We start from the raw sequence: 21,493 nt of genomic DNA, 5'->3' as shown, positions 1-21,493 counted from the left end.
TAGTAGGTAAATGCTTCTTACCATCTATCTGTCATTCACTCATGGTTGGTAGGGTAGTTCACCTAAGAACAGCTGCTTTTAGCTTACTCAGTGTGCTCTGTGCTTGCTAGCAGAGACCTCATCCTGCAAGAGGTTCTTGGCTTGATTAGAAATTGTCTGGCAGTGTGCAGTGTTGGTATGCCCTGTAACTGAATCTGCCTGGAGGTATCTAATTATTAACTGACTTCAGTACCACATCAACCTCGAGTAAATGTATCCTCTGTACAGGACTTAAGCTCTGTTCCCTTCTGCATAGTGAATAACTAGAAAAATGAAATGGTGTCATCAAGATCTTTTTTAATTTTTTAAATTTTTTTTCCCTGTGAGTGTGTGTGTGTGGCTTTGGCTTTTTCCAAATGTGAAAGTGTGGGCTGGATACACTTGGTGCATGGCTTAGAAACATGGGACTGGAAAGAACTTCCTGGGTCATCAGATCCAGTCCTCTGCTATTGCAGGCAACCGTGTCATATAATCCTTTTAATAAACTGATCAAGCTTAAACACCTGCTTGTAAGTGGCTTGTTTTCATGGAAGTTCTATAACTCATGTTGCTCTCAACTGATGCAAATAATATATGAAATATGAAGTTAATCAAAAGGTCCTCCAGCTTAGCTTTAGATTTATCATTACATTGATTTAACTGACTTTCTTGAACCTGTTATTATTTGCACAACACTCAGGAAAGTGTTGAGTCTTTATCCCCTCTTGCTATGAATAAGAGTTGGTGTGCTTGCTTATTTTTTTTAATGGAAAAGATGGATGTCTGGCTTGTTGAAACCTGTTAGATATGTTTATTGTCAAGGCAAGAAACAATTGAGTTACTTGTATTTGATACATAAATTTAAGGCTAGAGTATACATAACCATTTTTAAAACACATCAACTTGCAGTGTAGTTTTATATTTAATACTGAAATTGTACTGCTAAAGTTTAAACTGCTGTTAATCATATTCCTCTTCTGATCATAATGAAAAAATAAAGGGTAAGAAAATGCTTAACATAGATTATTCATTATCATGCTTATTTTATTAATAATTCAGGCATTGAAACATCTCCAGTTATGGGGCATTTGTTCTGTTTGCTGGGGTGGGCTGGAGTGGAGGGTGGGGAGGGTTACTGATGTAGAAAATTTTTAACCCACGACCATTTGTCACACTTGCACAGCTTCAGAAGCACAGACATTATAAAAAGCTCTTCAAGAAGAGACCCTGTAACTTACTGATGCCTTAGATGCCCATGAAGGTGTGGGGCTGGTCTGTGGGCAGTGCTGTGGCAGCCAGTCCCTGCCCCCTGCCCGGGGCACTCACTGTGGAGTGGGGTCAGGCTGTGTCCTGGGCCCTGGATTGCAGCACAGGTGTGATGTGAGTGCAGATTCTTGTTCCCAGATGATGACATCCTAGACTAAAACCACAGTCTTGGGGTTTAGAAATACCAGAGTTAATACACCTTGCTCTTCCTCTGCCATGAAACTAACTGGAGCACTTTTTTTGCAGCAATCCAGTTAGGGTTTGGGTTCTTTTTATTTCATAGTTTTGTTTTGGTTGGGTTTTTTTTGGTTTGGTTGGTTTGTTTGTTCATTGGGGGGGAGGGGGGGAGGGTGGCTGGTTTGCGTTATGGTGTTTTGTTGTTATTTGGGATTTTTTTTCAATTTACTAAGTGAAATCTGACATAGGACTGTGGTAGAACCACAGCTTGTTCTTCTAATACACAAACATACAGCTGTCAAGTGAACATAGGCAGTGAAAGCTGATGCCCTGGTTCTCCTGACTGACATTTAGGAAACCAAAAATTTTATTTTCAAGGAGAGTGGGTGAATTTAAAATCAGCAAGACAAACATACCAAATTGTGTGGGGATTTTTTCCTAACAGCATTGCAATTCTAATACATTAATGATGTTGGGACTTTTTTTTTTTTTTAATCCAAATACAAGATTGTGAAGTAATGAATTACATGATGAATTGTGTAAAGAACTGGGATTCCAAAGATTCTTGATGTTGTTGGCTATAGAAACTTTGCATGAAGGCTCAAGTACTTAGTGGATTTTATCTTAGAAAAGAATCCCTATCAGCAAGTATCCTAGGGTATTTGAAAGAGTTGGTAATTTCTTTCATAGTAATAAATTGGGTTTTGAACTGAAGTGAGTAAGTATCCCAATAAATGGCAGACCTACTGATTAGGTAGACTCCAAGAAAACCTCCTACAGTCTAGCAGTAAATGAGCATGTCGCTCTCTATCCAACTGATGACTGTAACCAGGAGCAGAGCACACTTCAGAGCACAGCACAGCCCTTTTGGCCCTTAAACTATTAAACTCCGGGAGAAAAACCTGCAAACATTTAATACAAAAAGTAGTATTGTAACATGGGGCTAAATTTCTCCCACATCCCTGTGGAGACCAGCATTGTGTACAAAGTTGAGAAACAAAGTTGAGAAGCAGATCTCCCAGCATTACCACCAGTGACCCTCAAAAAGAGGTTGCAAGTTGTCCTTTCCAGCATCCCTGCAGGTGAGCGACGAAGCTCGATCTGCCTGGCAGTAGGTACCACAGCCTCATTTGTGGTGTCTTCTTGCTTTGATCTTTCATAGAAGTTTCATTGACTGGGAAATCTTGCACAAATCTCCTCTGAAGAGCTGCTTTCATTTCAGTTGCCTTAGAAGTCAGCATCCACAGAAATACTGAAAGAATTATTCATAGTGCAGCGTTTTCCTGACAAAAACAACTGAAATAGTGGTTGAAGTACAATATGAAAACTGTCCTAATCATCTAAAAATTAATCAAAATTACTTCTGCGTATTATTTATTTCTAGATCTCTAAATATGGTATATTTCAAAACCAAATTCTTCAAGAAATGTCATGCTTACCCTAAAATTTGCAGCATTTCAAATAAACACAATATTTGAATAGAAACCAGCCGAACCAACTGAATCAACGGAGAAATCCATAAAAAGGCATTAAAAAGCATTCCTCATTTTACTAATTTGCAGTGGGATTGGCAATAATAATGCTGTCAGTGTAGCAAGTATTCTGAAAAAGGGTATGGTGAAAGAAATGGATGGAGGGAGAGTTAAAAGAATACCTGCGCATGGTACTGCTTTGTAGTCTTGTCCTGCCGAGTATTTGTTGTCCAAAAGGCTATAAATATTTAATTGTGGGCTCCCTGGGCTTTTTAGCAGTGGTGCTGTTATTTGGTTTATCCAGCTTTCTTGGATCCCCATAGTTCCCCCCTGCTCCATGCTAACTTCACATTTACCTGAAAATATACAACCTGGAAAAGCTGTCAGCCTGCTGCTGTTCAGAACTTGCCAAATGTACTCTGCTTATTCTCAGCTTTTAAAAATATATATATTTAAAGGAATAATTTCCTCCAGACATTCTGTTAGGAGATAAAATACGACCACGATTTCATAAAAGTTTTACTGACTATCTTGTGAAGTGGAATTTTAGTCCAGAGTATTTAGCTGTCTAATAATCTCTGCACAACCTCAACAAAATTAGTTTCTCAAGGGTTTTGACATAAAATTTGATGGATATTTCCTAATAACTCATTTGTTTCTTTAAATATTAATAAATAAAAATTCTTACACAAATATACCAGATGCCCTGACAATCAGTGTGTATGATGCTGTCCACCTTACATAGCTGAATTAAAGACAAGTAGATTCAATCAATAAATTAAATCAGTAAGGAAAACAGATCTTTAGTATCAAAGAAGGTATCTTGCACTGTGGTACAGTTACAAAAGCACAACTAAAATGTGAAAATAGCCTTGCTGATTTATTTTCCATCAAATTAATTTATAGAGGAAGGCAATTTCTTAAGTAGCTCAGGTTAGAATTCTTTTCTGTATTAAACACTTGCTCACATGGAAAATATTGTTGGAGAAAAATGGTCTTAGGGCTACAAAACTAAGTACCCAAAATTAAACAAACAAACAAACAAACAAACAAACCCAGACAATTAAGGTTATCCATGAAACTTAAGACTGGCCTATTGCAAATGCAATTGCAAAACATCATGACACTGTCTTATCTCATTCTATACTTCCCTCAGCGTCCTTCCATCAGTGGATTAAACATTTAATTGCAACTTTCCTTTCAAATGCAACATTCCGTCCATACCCTAGTCACTACCCACTCTTGCTCCATAGTCAGAATACTATTTTCCTATGACACTTAGGTGTCTGAGTGCTTCACAAATACTATGTTCTTTTAAGGACACACAGTGAATTGAGGACATGCTTTATCCTCACCTAACAAAAGGAGCCAAGGTTCACTGAAGTCCAAAGCAATATTTCTGAGAGTTCAACCTGAGACATTTTCATTTGTCATAATCATAATCATGCCTTATGAGTGGTACTAAGACACCTTGTCAGTAAGAAAGAGCATCTTTCAAGTCTGAAGACCAGTCTAAGCCTCTGGGTCAGGCTGTTGTTGTCTAACGTTCTTGGAAGAAGTGACAGCTGAGTCTGAGTGATCGATCCCATCCCACACAGGGCTCCATGCAGAGACCAAGAGCTCTTGTTTTCCAGGGCAGCCCTGGCCTGCATTACCCAGCAGGTCAGCTTCCTTCTTGCAGCCCCCATACCACTCACTATGCATTGCCTTATTTTTACAAAAGAAGAAAAGACATCAACTAATGCAGCACTTCTTTAATTCACCAATTCATGCCCAGAGCAGCAGTGAAGAGAACATACTGAAGAAAACAGTGATTTCATGCTAGGACCACAAAATAGAGGGGTGCTGGTGGTGGTGATTGTGACAGGAGCATAGGGGAATTCAAGTGGCACACCCTGTCAATTGCAGCACTTGGTGCTTTCCAGAATAACCTTGTCGTTTGGTTGCTGTTTCAATCCTGTAATTTACTACCACAAAAAGGAAATCAGAACTATGCCCCCAGCACAGGAAACTCGGTCGTGTGGCATCACGGTGACACCCCAGTGAGTCATCATCTGAGCAGCTGCCATTGGGTTCTGCACAGACCTCTGTGACCTCTTGAGGTAGCAGAGGAACAGCAAGCAAACCTCTTCTGCTTCCTCAGCCCACCCGGCATGGGGAGGGAGTGCTTCACCCCCAGATTTGCAGGGGAAAGGTGGATTCAGGACTGTGGAATCAATTCAGGGCTCTGCAGGAGGCAGTGCTTTAATGGCCCTAAGCTTTTCCATTCATCCCCTGTAACCACAACCCCATGCCTTCTGTCTTCTTCTGGTACTGCCCGATCCATTCCTCTCCATTTTATTTTCTACCCATGTCAGGCCCAGCTTGTGCCTCTCAGACTTTTCTGGGTTTCTTTGTCTTACAATCCTTGCTCCTTTTCAATTTCTGCACTCATGGGCTAACCCCAATTGGGAACCCAGCCCCACCAGCCACTGGCTTGCTTCCTTCCCCAGTCGGATGAGGAAGAGAATAAAAATGAGAAAGAATAAAAGCAGACTAAAATTGAGAAAATTCGTGTGTTGATATATAGAGAATTTAAAAGGAAAGATCATGCATGTGCACAAATAAAGTAAAACAAGGAGTTAATTCACTACTCCCCATGGGGAGGCAGGTGTTGAACCATCCCTAGGAAAGCAGGGCTCCATCCCATATAATGATTATTTGAGAAAACAAACACAATAACTCCAACAACATCTCCCCTTCCTTCTTCTTCCCCCAGACTTTATTGCTGAGCATGATGCCATATGGTATGGAATATCATAGAATGGTTTGGGTTGGAAGAGACCTAAAAGATCATCTAGTTCCAGCCCCTCTTCCACTAGACTGGGTTGCTCAATGCCCCATCCAGCCTGGCCTTGAAACTTCCAGGGATGGGGCATCCACAGTTCCCTTTGGACAGTTGAAGTTGGCTCTCCTGGCTGCGTTCTCTCACAGTCTCTGTGCATCCTTGGCCTGCTTGCTGGAGGGCTGAGCTGAGAGGCCAAAAAAGTCTTGATGCTGTGCAAGCACTGCTCAGTCATAGCTAAAACATCCCTTTGTTACCAATATTTTTTTTTGTCACAAAGCCAAAATTGAGCACCATACAAGCAACTATGAAGAAAACGAACTCTACCCCAGCCCAAACCAGTACTCAGCCCATCTATTTCTCTCACTAATCTGGGCTGCCAGATATATATATGATATATCTTTTTCCAGATCTCCATTCCCACAACTTTTGGTTCTAATTAGTTGTTTTCTTACCAAACAACTTTATTCTCTGAGTTGCCTAAGGCAGGGTGATTGCTCAGGTCAGGGCACAGATGAAAGATTTCCCGTGCTCTGCTCAGGCCCCAGGCTGCAGGTGAGGATCTGAGCCTTGCCTGACTTCCCTGACTCGCAGCAGCAGAAAGCTGTGGTTGCAAAAATAAAAGATACAGCACAGGCTGCCCAGAGCTTCAAGCTTAGTCTAGGGTGAAGCAGCTGTTGGAAGTCTGCCTTGGTCATGAGCGCTGGCTGTGAGGGTCCACTTCTCTGCCTCACCACTTTCCTGAAGCACTGCTTTTGTCTCAGAAGAGTTACTGCTTTTTTAAACTTTGAGTGCACCACTCATATCTTCTGCACCACTCTCATGCCTTGTTGCATTCAAGAAGAGCTTGAATATAGAGGGTATAATAAAATACCTTTTTTGCTGTCCATTATGAGCAGAATCATACTAGATGTAAGCTTAAGCAGTCACTTCATCCACCACTGATATTCAGCCATCTTGAGCCTAAAATGTGGCAGATCTATAAGACACAGTCTTTGCACATGGGTTGTTCCCAGCAGAGATCAGTGCATTAAGTTCTGAACTTAGGGCTGTAATGTGGTGCAGAATAAGTCTGAGACAGGGAGGAAAGTGACACCAGGGACCAACACAGAAATCCCTCCCAGCGCCCTTCTCCTCCCAAACCTTCTCTGCCTTTGTCTTCCCTTCTTACCTAATCTCCATCTCCTCTTATATGTCATGACACACTTTACCTATTCTACAAAGCCCACCTCATTGAAGCTAATTCTGTTAATAGGCAGCTTTAGATTAGGACATCAGTTACTATTTGCTAATCTACTGTAGGATCACCTACACAGAAAAAGTACAAGCAAGAAGCTCTCAATTCCAGAAGTATGCCTGCACAAAAAGTCACATAAAGTTTGATTGCACTGTTATTAAATTATTGTGGTAGTTTGAAGTTTTATGAAGCAATATTTATAGTAATGTCATTTTAGTACTCTGTACTTAAACACATTAGACCTGATTCCATACAGTAGGCAGTTCCTATTTGGGGGAAAATACCTTCCTTCTTTGATGTGGCAAAAAGCTTTTTCATAGTGGAGCTGTTGCCACTACTGAGTATGTATAAATGAAAAAATAATATCTAATAATATATATATAGCTAGGCACCTTTTTCAGGCTTTTGCAGTAAATTGCTTACTCTGAAATAATGGAATGTAATTTAGTGTTTCTCTTTTTAATAGGATAGGGAAGAATTCAGATTCTTGTTCACAATTAATGTCCATCACATGCAAGTTACTTCACACTGCCAGTCAAATGAGGTTATTAGTTCAAGGATGAAATATGAAGCTATATCTCTTTGCAGATTATTAATTACTAGAACAATACTGAACCTCACATGCAGCTTTAGTTCCTAAGATATTACCCAGAGGTCATATAATCTACTTGTATGGCAATGTAGGTATTTCTAGTGATTTACAGCATGCCAAGTATTGTCTTGACCAAATTCTAGATTGAATTAATATGAACAGTTAATACAATAACAATTGGAACCAGCATTAGGTCACACAGCTGAATTGGTGAGAAAATGGAACCATTATTTTAGGGCTATTGCTGGGTGGACACTGTTGACTACTAGTTTGGGAATTTATTTCATCTCTCAGTTTTACTCTATTAGATTGGCAAAGTCCTCTTACCTGCAGATTTTCTAACCAATTTGGTGTACTTCCTGCTGAGTGAATAGGTTGGTGTTAAATATTTCATTCTGGGTTTTGACCCATTTTGCAAATTTATTGCCTTCCAGCAAATTTAATCTCAATTTTATATTTCCAAATAAGATAACTCCATCACTCTCTTCAGCACAAACCAGTGAAAGCACCACTCTCTGATCATTTTGTTCTGTTCCTGCACTGAGAGCTCAGTGCCCATGAACTCTGGCAATTAGGCATGATTAGCTGAACCAGGCAGATTCATCATTAGCTCAGAATTTCTTTGATTTGGGCAATCTAGGTCAGACAAAGTTTTATAAAATGAAGCTTTGTGGTCTTTCTGGTTTAACATAATTTTTTATTATGCCCTCTATAAAAAGAGAAGAAAGGGTTAAAAAGAAAAAAGTGTTACTGATATAAACAAAAGTAGAAAAGCCTGAATGATGGACTTAGGGAGGAATAAAAGATGAGTGTGTTTGGCAAAGCACTTGCACAGAAGGACTCTGCTAAGGATGATGAGAGATTTCTGTAGAGCCAGCACTGGGAGAATCCCTGCAGAGAATAGAGGCGAGTGGGGGCAGAAGTGTGTGAGGGAAGATCTAAAATAGATAAAAATGTGAAACATGCAAATGGCCTTGGGAATGCAACCTACTACAAATGATAGCAGTCCTGCTGCAGAGGCAAAGCTGCCACAGCCTGCATTAAGCTGAGCAAGGGTTTAGGGAACAGTGACTTGGGAGGAGTGGGATGCAATCCTTTGTGTTTCCAGTTCCAACCATGACTAGGGATGGCTTGGCTTTCTGCCTAGTCTTCAAAGCTGACTCTGTCTCCTGTGCTGCAATCCATGTTTCTAAGCTGGCTACTGTTTTTTAGGATGTTTTCTCTATATCCAGTTATTGCCCACATGCAGTTCTCCTCCATTTTTAAAATATTAGCAGACCACAGTTTAGGACCAAAACCTTACAAGGGACTAAGCTTGAATATGAACTAGTTGATTGAAAACTCACAGAGTTTTCAGATGAGAGCTTAAAACATATATGGAACAGTTATGAGTGGTTTAAAGGATAGAACGATCTTTTCTAGTTCCTTTTTTAACCCCTAGCCCTATTTTTCTGTTTCATCCCATCAGTTTTAAGACTAGTGGAACAGAGATTACAAAGGAGGTATAGCAGGTCACAAATTAATAGTTTGTGGCAAAATCAAAGGCAAGCACTTTCCTCATTTTGAATAGTTTAGGAAATAGTCTAGAGAAAGGAATATAGTGCAGCTGTTCAGGTGTGACTTGCAAGTTGAGTTACTGCCAGCAATTGTTTGCTCTCAGTCTGCAGAGGAGACTTCTTTGTAATGTTACCTTACCTATGGTTGCCTATTTTCCCTTCCCAGGTGTTGCTATGGCAGGGGACCTACTGTCTCCCAGTCTGGTGGTACTCTATCTGCTAAAGAGATATCCTCGTTTTCAGCAGGCTGAGGGCACACAGGAGTGACTTTTAATGACATGGCTCTGCAGGCCACCTACAAACCAAGCCCAAGGCTCTATGTGTTGCACTGGTGACCTGGGGCTGCTCGAGCAGCAAGGTTGGCCCAGTGTCCTCATTGTCACCCTTTGTGGAGGGGCAGGGACTCACTGCTGTGGTGACACACATGCTGGAGACTTGGGCTCAGGTACCTGCTGGGTGCCAGTCACTTCCTGGGCAGGTTTTGCAGCCAGTGCCAAGCATTCTGCTGCTCCCATCAGCACAGGCAGCTGATGAGCCCAGCCTAAACCAGCTGCAAGAGCCTCACACAATGCTCTGGCTGCTGGGAATTACTTCCTTGAAGTCCATTCTGGCTGCTGCACAGGACTGAGCTAGAAAAAGGGATTTATTGTTATTGTTGATATCATTATTCAAGCAAACAGGCTGGTGTGAGGTCCCCACTCACTGTTTTTATTGTCCTTCACAAGGAAGTCATCTATGGAGCCGGTTCCTTCCCGCTCAGCCCAAACTTCCCTGTGCCCACAGGAGCAGAGCAGCCACTGGCCTGGATCCTGTGGCTATCTGTTGCCCTGAGCCTGTCACTTGCAGCTCACTGGCCCAACTGCCTGGCCCAGGGAAATGTGACAGGACATTTGCATGTTGGCAGGTGGGAAGGACTGGAGGAAACTGGTCTCTGCTCAGCAGATCCCAGTGCTGGTGCCTGGGATATAAACACAGGGAAGGAAACCTCTTACGACTGGATGCTGGCTGCATGGAGCTTTGTGAATGAAACATTGGCAGCTGAACCATCTGAGCCAGCTGAACCAAACAATTGGCAAATTCAGGTTTAAACTTTATTAGTGGCCTCTTTCTTGTTAATCGAATGAAACACTTCTATCTCCCTCTGATCCTCAAATACAGTATATTTGATATTCATGTGCAGAGGGAAATTTTACACCTTTAAACCTCCCCATCCTCCAGCTGTTTATATCCTGTCAGTCATGCGGTTCCTGGTTTTTTCCCTTTCTGGATCAATATGAACATCTTTAGTACTTTTATGGTTGGTCTCTATAAAAATTATCAGGAAAACAAATGCCAGAAACGAATGGTCATTTAAATCAAAGGATAATTCTAGAAGGACAAATGGGTAGGAGGGTCCCAGGGTAAACCTTCCTTGAAAATGAAAGTTTTCCTGGCATTGGAAGAGCACAGCCCTGGAGCCAACTCTCTCTGAGTAGCCATGGGGGAAAAAAAAAGGCTAATTTTTGCTCAAGCCTTACCAAGTGGAATAGACTATGTAGTGACCTGGATCCCAGCACCAAAATCAAGCTCATGTCTCATCTCCATTATGGCCCTTGAAGAGAGGTTAAGTAGCCAGGACTGTCTATTATGGTACATTTCAATAAGAGTTTTATGGCAAAATCATTGTTTTTCCTTTGTCCAACCAGTCTCCCTTTTACTAACTAAAAAATTGTCTCATTTTCTTGGCTTGAATTTGGCTGTAGATTTTAAATATTGTGTAGCAATTACAGATCATGCTCATTATGCCCACAGCAAACTAAGCAGAAGAGCTTTCAATCAAATCCATCAAATTCTGGCTGTCTTATGCAGCTCCCTTGCTTTGTTTTGGGTTTTTTGTTGTTGGTGGTTTTTTTTTTTTTTTTCCCCCAGTTAAAAAGCCCTGAGTGTTTTGCAGTGATGTTATTAGGGAACTGCCTGCCTGCATATAAACAGCGTTGTCACATTATTTCCATATGCCCAAGTGATTAACTCAGCTTCTGCCTGCCTTCATTTTGTCTTTTTTTAGATAACTAACAGAGTTTCTTAAGTGTGTACTCCGGTCAATGAGCTCAAGAGCTAATGCTCAAAGAGGAGAACTTACCGGGAAATAAAAAGAAAAGCTCTAAAGGATTTATGACCCACTGTCTGGTGAGGTTGAAGGGTGATCTGAGGCAATAGTGACAGGTACACTATTATCACATGCCAAATATTTAATTTTTTGCTGGAACAAGTTTGATAGTGACAGTTGACTTCCCCCAGGGCAAGTGGCCTCTTATGGATGTTATCTTCCCTGTCAGGGTTGTTGGATGTCTTGAAGGACAAGCTGAGACCTAATTGGGAGCTGGATAGCAAAGGGCTTATGCATAGGGATGAGCCCTGGGCTGTGGGTAGGTGGGATAAGCAAACCTGGTGTTATGAGTTCCAAGCTGTATCTGTTACAGGGTAATTAGAAGATTTCAATCTTCAGGGGTGCACAATCTCTGTTATCCAAACAGTAATTTCCTGAATTATTCAAGACCCATTTAAAGAGATAAGGAAATTAAACTTAAGATATATGCACATAAACCACGGTAAGAACTTCCCAGTACCTGCTGTGGTCAAGAATGAAATCCAGCTTCCATTACAATCTCCTTTTCTCACCCCTTTCTAACTTATAAAATAAAATTAAAAGAGAAACATCAATTTTGGATCAAATATATTTGGGTTGGTCACTCTCCAAGATTAATACTATGGAGGAATTTGACTATCACCTTTATGCCTTCACCAATAAGTGTTGATTCTTTTTCCTTTAAAAAGAAAATTAACAAAAAAATTAAATGCAAATTGTTCAAGTGGACAAGTTCCAGGATATGTCCAAGAGAAGGTTCTAATCATCTCATTGTGCAACACTAGGATTAATATAAAGTTATATAAAATATTTTCTTTGGTTTAATTCATACCTTGCAGACTAGCCAGGGATCAGGTTTTCAAAGTCAGTAATATCTCAGTTGAAAAGAGAACAGAAACTGCAGAATGGCAAGTATTTTGGAAAAAAATCTGGCCTCTTTTCAATGCAGTGCCATTCCGTAAATCCAGTGCCTACTTGGATGATGTTAGAGGATGCAAGCTTGCAGGTCAAATGAACTTTAAAAATATACTGTGCAATAATCTCCTCACAGTGAAATGCATGTGTGTCTAACAAGTATCTTGTTGCTATTAAGAAATTGGTAAATTAAAATAAGAGAAATAATTGTAATTGGGTGCTATAAAAGTGGTCCTAAGCATCAAAGAAGGCTCAGGATCTGGGGTTTGACTCAGGTCCTAAAGACAGTCCAAAAAGCTCTGTCGATGGCTCAGTAAATCCCTAGGTGTCAACAGTATTTGTAGGCAACAAGATTGGCAGATTCAATGTATGTACATGTTTTATGATATGGAAATATTGCAAAATCATTTTACATGGCTTGACCCGCATGGCTGTGTTATGATACCTTCATGGGCGATTGAGTGGGTCCGCCCTTTTTGACCCAGTGAAATAGTGAAGGTGTTCACTAGTGTTTGGATTAGCTCTTACAAATATTGCATCCCCTCAACTATAATTTATGTTAACAGCTGATGTGAACACTGAGTACTTGGAATTGCACTGATGAGGTCAATATTACCAGGTGCACTGCAATCCTATGAGGTGCTGAGAGATTTCTAATGAAGTCAGCAAGAGGGAGACTGTCAGCCTCTGGCTGGCTTGAGGCTTTGCAGAACACAAATTAGGTCCTATCTGCTTCTCTGAACTTTTCCTGGGTACGTTCACTCTTTCGTGCTGGCTAGTTACTGCTCTGCTTTGTTACAGCTTATGACAAACTAACAGAGTAATGAGTCGGGGTTCTTTATAATCATATTGGAGTAGTGATTTAACAGGACATCATGTTTTTCTGGGGAGATTTTACAAAGCTTGTTTTAGTCATTTGGAATGAAAACACATAAAGCAGTGCAGTCCCATTACCCAGTTAAAGATCATTGGAACAAATACACAACCTCATATGTAATAGAGTTGGACGGCTTATTTATTTGAATAAAATACTGAAGAATTGCTCCAATTAGACTGATGTTTGTCCAGACCATCTCTGTGAGACTTGAAAAGCAATTACTCTGCTCTTCTTGCTGTTCTTTTCTGGATTTTTCTTGTTCTTCTCACACTTTCCTAACATCCTGGCTTGCTTGGTTCATGGCTACTGCAAGCCATGCAATTTAAGAAGAGCTCTACATCTTGGGCTGTTGTGTTTTTTACTATGCATATGTATTCAAAAAAAAGTAAAAATAGGCAGTATTTGAAGTTAGAGTCTGTTGATATGGCCATAGAGGTCTCTCTGGGGACCTGGAAACCTGTCAAATGAGGCATGGGAAACAGGACAACGCACAGTTTTTTCTCCACTCTATTCACACAGAAAACATCAGGGTTTGAGCTCTTTCTGTGTCTGGCAATCTCCTGGACATGATAATTTTGTGTATGACCATAGATGGAAAAGATGGCATGCTCTTGAATCTTAAGAAGATAACAGTCCACTGAGATCCTGTCCTACTGGGAGCCTGTCTAGTCCTTAGTGTGCAGACCTGGTTCTTGCTGCCTCTCCCACACTCCCTCTCTCTGCAGCATTTGCTTCTGCTGCTGGTTTCCTGGCATGCAGTCATACTGCAGCTGCGGTGGAGGTCCTTACTCTGTTTCCCATTGTGGATTTCAGGTTTCAGTCGTGCAGTAAAAGCCATCCCAGGAGTTTTCTGGAAGTTGCACAAACTCAGGGGCTGGTAGTGTTCAGCAGGAGAGGATGTGAGCCTGGGAAGTAGCCCCCAGATGCTTCATCCCTCAGGATCTGCCCATTCCCATGTAAATCATAGGAGGGTTTAGGTTTAATTTTGCTTTCTTAACATAAATTTTATTTAAATTTAAGGCTTACAGCTAGCTACCTCTTTCTGCTTTGCAGCATATAGGATGAACATACCTTGTTCTCTAAAACATTGGATGATGTTCAGGAGCATTGCAAAGACTCATGACCTGTTCAAATAATACCTGTAAACCTCCTGAGAGTCCTGGTAATATTTTAATCAGTCATCCTTCTTCTGGCTAGTAAAAAAACCCTGTATCACCCTATGTCTGCACACGTAGCACTAGAATGATTCATCACGCTTCCCTTCTCTCTCAGAAGCTGCCTGCACAGCTGTGTGGTCCTCATATGTCCTTTTGCAGAACTGAACTGGGCATCTTTTCAGAACTACAGAGAAAAATGTTCACACCATAATCACAAGATGAAGGAGCTTTGGGGTTTTTTGCAGGCATTTGGATATATGCATTTGTTTGCTACAAGCTATTTCCAGCTTCAGTGGTAGATATAGTAAGCACAAAAGGGTTAATAACTTCTCTGCAGTTGCTAGGTAATGCTGTCTTATCACTGGGACCACTTACTAGTTAGTGACAGCCTTTCTGATGATGTAATGCTTAAATAGTCATTGTGGAGTGCATTAAATTGCATTTTTATTTTTCTTGTTTCCTTTAGAAAGCTAGGAAATGAAACATAAAATGGTATTATGGCTGCATGGATAAATCAACCAAAAGTCAGAAAATACAGGAGCTGAACATGAGTCCAAGGAGACATCTTCAGCTCTGAGAGTGAGTCTTTTGTTAATGTATTGTAGTACAGCTTCTGTTAAAAAGTATTGTTTCTTCATAGTTCTTGGACCAAAGTAGATTGAAACGATGACTCCATATGATAGGTCATTTCAATACTAAACAGGCTTTATTACAGTTTAAAAATTCTTTGTATGCTTTATTTCTTTTCCTACTTCTGTATAATTCAGCAGTTAGAATCCCTCTTATAAAACATCAAGGACTGTTGGGATTCAGATTGCTTTTGGACACAGACCAAACTTCTGCATGCAGACCTAGGTGCAGCCAGAACTCACGCAGTCAGGTCAGTTCAGAGGTGCATTCTTTGGATATCAGATCTGAAGTAATTGCTAATTTGTTTCTAGGTAACAGGAAAACACATTAAAGTTAATACAACTATTTGATAAACATTTAATTCTCATTTCTATTCATTTCACTCAGCCGAGTGGTCCGACTCTATGTCCCTCCTTTCCTAGACTGGGAAATACTGCAGGAAGGAGCAGGGTCTCAATGGGGTTTTACACCCTTAAAATCCTCAGAGCCCAAGAGCCCTTGACCCTGGCTGTGGCAGACCCTACCTGTGCTTGCCCTCAGCTTCCTGGGGCCCCTTCCTCCATTCTTTGCTCTTCCCTGCTCCCTGTGGACCAGGGCTGCTTTGCTGATGTCTTTCACAAGGCAACACAACCAAGGCTGCTTTAAAGTGAGCACAGTGCAGGCTCAGCAAGTAGTCCCAGAACAGCATTCCAATTCTTCCTCCGCATGGCCTTTTCTTTTTCTCCATGAAAAAAGAAATAGTATTTGGAGTCTGGGGACTTGGGGAAATTACAGGTCTGACTGTATTTTCATGCAAGCAAGGCAAATCCACTTGTGGATGCTATCCCTGAGGCAGGACCTTACTCTAGATTACGGACCTTACTCTAGATTATAGTCCACACCATGGAGAAGCTGGTATTTACATAGCTGGTACCAAACAATGGAGAGAGAAAGGTACAGTTAAACAGCAAGTTCTTTTTTTCATCTCTTTGCATGATCATTTGTGAACCGTTTGGTGACTAGGAGAAACTGCATGTTCACTCAAACCTACATAAATGTGCTGAACTCAGCCCAAATGCTGCTGAGAGGGGCTGTCTTAGCCAGCAACAGTGGCAACCCAGAATCTTTGTACTTCCCATTTGTCAAATTAAAAGGTCCTAATTCAGGCTTTCCCTTATGTATACTCCTACAGTGGACACATGAAAGGAGACCAATTGCTCCCTGACTGAGATATGTGTGGGACTCAGTGTCAGGAGAGAACAAGAAATCTGCAGGCTTCAGCACCCAGCTTTTGTATGCTGCTGACAAAACTAGCAGGAATAAAATATGCATGCTGAAAAGAAAAGGGAAATAATTGTTTCCTTACATGAGCCTTTCTCTGGGATCTAGGACATGCAGTCTTAATAATGGTGGACACTACAGAGAAAACAATACACAGGGTGAGATCATTCTTGTAGTCAGGTTCAGTACAGGCATTATTTAACAGGACTGCAGAGTACAGAGATTGTTTGCAGGGCAAGTCTCTCCTATGACAGGTCATTCAAATGCTCATGGCAAGTGCAGTTACTGCTGATATGACAAAGTGGTAGCAGGAAAATAACTGACTACTGACTGTGAACCACTTTAGATAGAAAGATTTTATTATGCTGAATTTTAGCCCATATGTAGGTAGCTATAATAAGTAGGATGAAGTATCACCATAGCTGGGAATGGGATTACCAGTCACATTTTATTCCATTTGATTAGATAGGAGACTTCATCCTACTCACATGTTTGTCTCATCTCAGAAAATATAATCCTCTAATACGAATACCTGATACGAAGCATCATCCCAGTGAAAGGAGCAGAACTGTTTTGAAGTTGTCCTGTTTTGCACTTGTGTTTCTCCCCACACAGAGCAGGTGGTAGGTAGATTCCTGTTGCAATGCTGAACATATGTATGGAGGGCTGACAGATGTGTTTGTGAGGTGAAGTCTGGTGTACTGATTTGCTCATTTCTCCATTTCTGAATCCTTCATTAACAGTGGTGCCGTGTCTGATGCATGAGAAGCATTTGAGAGAGTTACAGAAACATTAAACGCTTTAAGGGAAGAAGGTTTAGCTCCACAAACCAAGACCATTGGAGATAATCCCAGATGATAATTTTCTTTGTTTCCCGCATAAGTAGTAAAATCACAACAGAGAGTGAAACAGGATGGTAAGTTATTGCACTAGATTACTAGGGAAACCATCATGTTGGTACTCTTTGCATATACTTTTCAGTTTAAGGATCAGAGCTCTTTGCAGTCATCAGTTATACCAATCTACACTTATAACCATGCTGTCTGAGCTTCCTGCCTGTGATGCCAGCAATTTTTGCTGCCCTGCCATTCAGAGAAACAACATAGCATGCCAGTAGTCCTCCTGTCATATTTCAAGCATAAACTTTGCCAAAGCATGGTCCAGAATTATTTACCTGGTCCGTAATACATCTAATTGCAGATAACTACAGCCACCTGAATCAGTACCTGGGGTAGTTCTTGTAGTGCTGCTCAGAGGGAGCAGTGTTTCCTCTTCAGTTTCCTTTAGCTTGGAAGTGGCAGAACGTTGTCCTCATTCACGGGTTTTATTGCAGCAGATGAGGACTTTGGTTTAGCTAACATGAGAAAAACACAAATCAAAACCAAATAGTGGAATAAACATATATTTCCAGTCTCTATTTTTCTAGGATTATCTCAGCCTAGATCAGTGTCTGTCCAAATGTTTCCCAACACTTTGTGGCTTCTGCATGGATCCACAAATCTTCCCCTTTCTTGCAAATAATTTTCTTTGACTATGGCGTATTCTGCAAGTAACAAGATTTTAGCTAATATAAAAGCCTTCTCCAAAGCTTTCTTTTTGTCCCTACTTGCACCTTGCCAGGTTAATGCGTTCTAGCAACATCTGGCTTCTGTGTTCAGCTACTGCCAGTTCCCAACCTCTGCTGTGACCAAAATATCTGTCAGGTTTTACCTCCCAGGCAGCCTTCAAAGGGCCCCCCGCACCCCTGTGGGTCATATGGCCCTACACACACCCCTGTGAATCAGAGACACCCATGGTTCTGGGCAGAAAGGGGAGACTGAGGGCCCTGTGAGGACCTCTGCTCCATCTTCCTTCACCTTACACCATCCAGACCTAATCCTAAACTGAAAATCTCTATTTTGTCCTCCACCCAAACCCTCTTATAGTGGCTTTGCCTGTAGGATTGGGCTCCTGACAAGTTATTTTCATTCTGTGCATATGCTGGGTCATTCTCATCAAATAGCTGCAGAGGTTTGTTCATGCCTGTCCTTTCCTCAATAAATGTGCAACTTGGGAAGCAGATTTCATGTTGCTGATTTTTTTTTATTTATTATGCTGGATTTCTAAGGCACTTACACTTGGCCCGGTAATTCCTCAAAAAGGGAATGGTGCTATTGTAGTTAACCCTGTACAATGTCTAATGAATAATTAAATAGCATGTTGTCTGTAGTGCAGCTTTGTCAGTTTGGTCAGTTGATTGCTGGTTTGCTGCTTCTATCAAACAAAAACCTTGCTGTGAAGCTTGTTTAAAATTCAGCATTTGCTAATTAGCATTGTTTCAAATGTAATTCTAAGTGCCACTTCTTCAGGCAATTCAAGAGAGCAATGTAGAACTTCAGTGTCTCTATGGAGACCATCTATAATTTCAAAGACAGAAACAACAGTTTAATGCCTTGTAATACTTAAAAAAATCACCAGTAGCTCTTTCCAAAATACCCCCATAATACCAATAAAGAAAGGATGGGGCCCTGCTAATATACAAAGCCAATTTGTTGAAGATCACTGAATTGTCATGGAGATGATTCAATGAAAGTAGTTGAGGGTTAAGTTAAAGCACTAGGATTAGTCTCAGGGGTGTAAATTAAATACTGAATAAATATTTAAAATGCGAAAGATCAAATCATTAGGCACATATGCCAGCTGTAGGAAGGTAAAACCATTTTGTTAGATTTATGTACAGAAACACCAAGAAATGAATTCAACAGCCCCGCTAACCATCTGGCTCACAGGACCACAAGCCACAAGTGATCTTGATTTCCAGGGCAGAAGTGAAGAGGGTTAGATCACCCACACTGGGCATCTTGCCTCCAGAAACACCTTACACCCAATACCTCAGAGAAAAGCAGCACTGGGATGACACAAAGGCAGGGTCTCCTGTGAATAACCAGTGACCACACAGGCAAGCTCTCCTGGATGAGCAGTGCAAGATTTGTGTACAAACTGTGCCTCCTCCTGAACAGAATATTACGGCTGGTCAAAACCCAGGGCTGAAACTGGTGTTGCTGCAGCCTGCCAGAGAGAGGAGATCAGGCTGCCTGCAGCAGGGCATTGGGATAAATGCAGCTCCTGGAGCTTCTCAAGCTTGCAGAGAGGTCACCTTGGAAACTCTCAAATCATTGACAGAGAACAGTGCTGGGTATGATGTGGGAAAATATGCAGAGCAAAAGCCAGGTTCCCTACAACCGAGGAGCAAAATAAAGGTGAAAGCAGATGGGGCAGGAGAAAAGGTATCAGCAGCTGTGGAAGAGACCTGTGCCAGTTCAGACCTATGCTTTGCACTGGGCAGCTCAGGGAGCTTCCTCATCTGCTGGCATTTCAGGACAGCAGAAAGGGTGGGAAAGGGAAACTAGGAAAGGAGGAAGAGACAGGAGAGAGCCTGGGTGGGGAGCAAATCTGGAGACACCAGACATGAGGAAGGATAAGCCCTCTCCTACAATCGATGAGGAAACAGCACCTTGAAAGGCCCAGCTCTGTATCAGGCAGAGTTTGGGCAAAAATACTTTGTGCCCTGAATTTCACAGGTGAAATGGAATATGATGAGTACAAATCTCACCATGCAACCTGTGAGAAGATGTAGGAATAAAGGTATGCTACTCTGCCTGAAAAGAGCCAGCAGAAGTTAAAGGAAACATCTAAAACATGTATTTTTTGCTTAAAGGTCTGTACCTATTTCAAGGTTTCCTTGAAAACTTCTGCTCTCCTGGTGTGAAATATCTTAAAATAAATAACGCTATCTTCTCCAATGGTGCATTATAATCAGAGTAGGAGTTTTGAAAAAACCAAGCGGAAATATGTGGTGTAATTTCTAGCTGAGCTGAAATTACTGATCAGAGATCAGTTTTCTTACATTCTTAGAGGTATTTTAATATAGTAGATTTTCTTATTGTACCTAGTTAGATCACAGGAAAGATTTACTACTCAAAATTGTGAAGGAATACATTTTAACATACTCTTTGTCTTATTTACATTGCCCCTTTGGCAATAATGTTCATTATTGTCTATAAAAATAGACATTTAATGAGATGTTTACGTCATTTAATTAAAGTCTAATATTTTTTGCCTGGAGTACCATATCTGCTTAGTCTTTTTTTGTACATTAGATCCAAGCTAACTACATATCTTGATATTAATAGTGAACAGGGATTTTTGTTCTTTAAAACAAATATTTTTATTTTTTTTTAATTCACTCAATGTTCCAGCTGATGCCAACTCAATGCACTTAGTGTTTCACATGCAGCAGTATTTTTCCAGAAGAAACAAATGCTTTTTGCACACCAGCTCTAGTTTTTAGGTAGCTTATAGGATTTTTTGTCTTGTGACATCCTCATTTGGTGTACAAAGGTATAAGCAGCTATAGGATGAAAGGAATGTTTTGGTAAGGGCAGATTTCATAAGTCCTACTTGGCATATAGAATCACAAAATCATAGACTGGCTTAGGTTTCAAGCGACCTAAAAATCATCTCAATCTCTTTTCTGTGGGCAGGAAGACCTTTCACTAGACCAGATTTCTCAAGAGCCCCATCCAGCCTGGTGGTTCACTCCATTGCTGACTGTGCCAGCTTGATGCTCAGCTCTCTCATTTTTATTTCCTCTTTCACCTTTATCTTTTTGCTGTCCCAAGGCACACACTTGCTATATGACCAGTTATCAGAGCCTTCAGCATTCATGTTGAAATACTTTCCTCATGGGAGCTGCTGCCTCACCCTGAGATCCTGCTCCCTCTAGGTAGTAGGAGCTGGTCCAGCCACAGAGCTGTGCACACTGCAGCTGTCCAGTGTCTGCAGGAGCACACAAAGGAGACTGTTCTGCAATCAAATGTCTGCTCCAGCACAGGTTACATCCTCTGGTCCACGCTGCAAACCACAGGTTTGAGTCTCACATCACAGCTGTGAGCTGAAGAAGGTGACTAGCTGGAAGCTCCACATCCACAAAGCAAGCTGTGTATCAGGGCAGAGCTGGCCATGCCAAACCAAACAGCAGGAGATTTGGGTCAAGCCAGCTGTACTTTGCCAGGAGTCTTACCCTCAAATATCATCTTTTTTAATCAGCCAACATTTGCCTGAACTTATGCCTCATCAACACAAACATATTTCTGTTGAACTTCTTTCTTTTCTGGCGGATCAGCATTATTTGACTAGGAAAAAAATTAAAATAAATACCCCATTACCTCCTTTCACCCCCAGAAAATGTTTCATGGATCCACACAGCTGGAATCAGCTGGGCTTTTTACCACTAAGGCATCCTGCCTGGAGCCAAAGAGACCCCACCTCTCTAATCAAATGTATAAACATTTTAAAAACAAAAATTAGGCTGCCTCCTCATTCCACTTTCTTTCTGTTTGCTGGCA

This window comes from Zosterops lateralis (assembly GCF_965231275.1).
Source record: "Zosterops lateralis genome assembly, chromosome: 6".
In the NCBI taxonomy this organism is placed as follows: Eukaryota; Metazoa; Chordata; class Aves; order Passeriformes; family Zosteropidae; genus Zosterops; species Zosterops lateralis.
The sequence above is the reverse complement of the archived record's forward strand: the minus strand, read 5'-3'. Positions refer to the sequence as shown.